Source organism: Cynara cardunculus (assembly GCF_001531365.2).
Source record: "Cynara cardunculus var. scolymus isolate 2C chromosome LG 4, CcrdV1, whole genome shotgun sequence".
NCBI classification, from domain to species: Eukaryota; Viridiplantae; Streptophyta; class Magnoliopsida; order Asterales; family Asteraceae; genus Cynara; species Cynara cardunculus.
In genome coordinates, this window is record NC_037531.1 from 15,459,076 (window position 1) to 15,460,087 (window position 1,012).

The window sequence follows — 1,012 nt, forward strand, 5'->3', positions numbered from 1 at the left end:
ATATATATATATATATATATATATATATATATATAAAGTTAATGACTTGACTTGAGTTGCACATGTGTTGCTGCATTCACTTTCTGATAACCTGTCAAACATGAATTAAAGCACAACCCCACCGGACATTGGTGATAACAACACCCACCTTCTCTGGATAATTCAACAAAATATATATCTTCCATTAATTTATATTTGACTGGCCATATTCTGTTTCTAACATTACAACTTCTATTTGTTGATTTATAAGGTCCTTATTATATGGTTTTAGCCTAGCTAGCTAGTACAAAAAGAGGTGGATATACTACAAAATGATAACGTACCTTTTTTTTTTAATAATTTACACGACCACCACACCAAGTATTGATCGATATTATCTAGTAAATAATTATGCGCACATAATCTTATTAGAATTTACGTCTGTTTCATATTCTCTAATTAGATTTCATGTCCTCTAAAGTGATGCAACGGATTATAATTATGTGAAATGCTTCAAGATATTAATCATTCATTATGTTTTACCATTAACAATTAAGTAAAATTGAAATTATTTTTGTCACAGAATATACGAAAAACATGAGCTGGGTCAATGAATCTCATACAAGACTTCAGCTACAGCTATAGTAAGAAATTGATGAACAAAAAGCAAGCAATTATTGTTTGGGGGTTCCTTTTTTATTTCACGTACAATAAACAAAAAGAAGGCAATTATGTATTACGTCCCGCATGTCCTTGCCATCCTAATTAAATACTTAGCGAGATTTTGATTTTAGATGGTAATTAAATAATTATGCTATCATGTATAATCATGGTTTTAAATAACTCATTGTTACCTCGTAATGGTGTGTTATGGCGTCAAGGTTTGGGTTTGTTGCCACGTTAACTCCTATGGTTCTACTCTAAGGCTTGGCTTGCATTGTAATGCATTATGGTGCGTTACGACACGTTATTTTTGTAAGATATGGGTTAATTTAATATATAACTTATGCGATAAATGATAAATATGTACGAT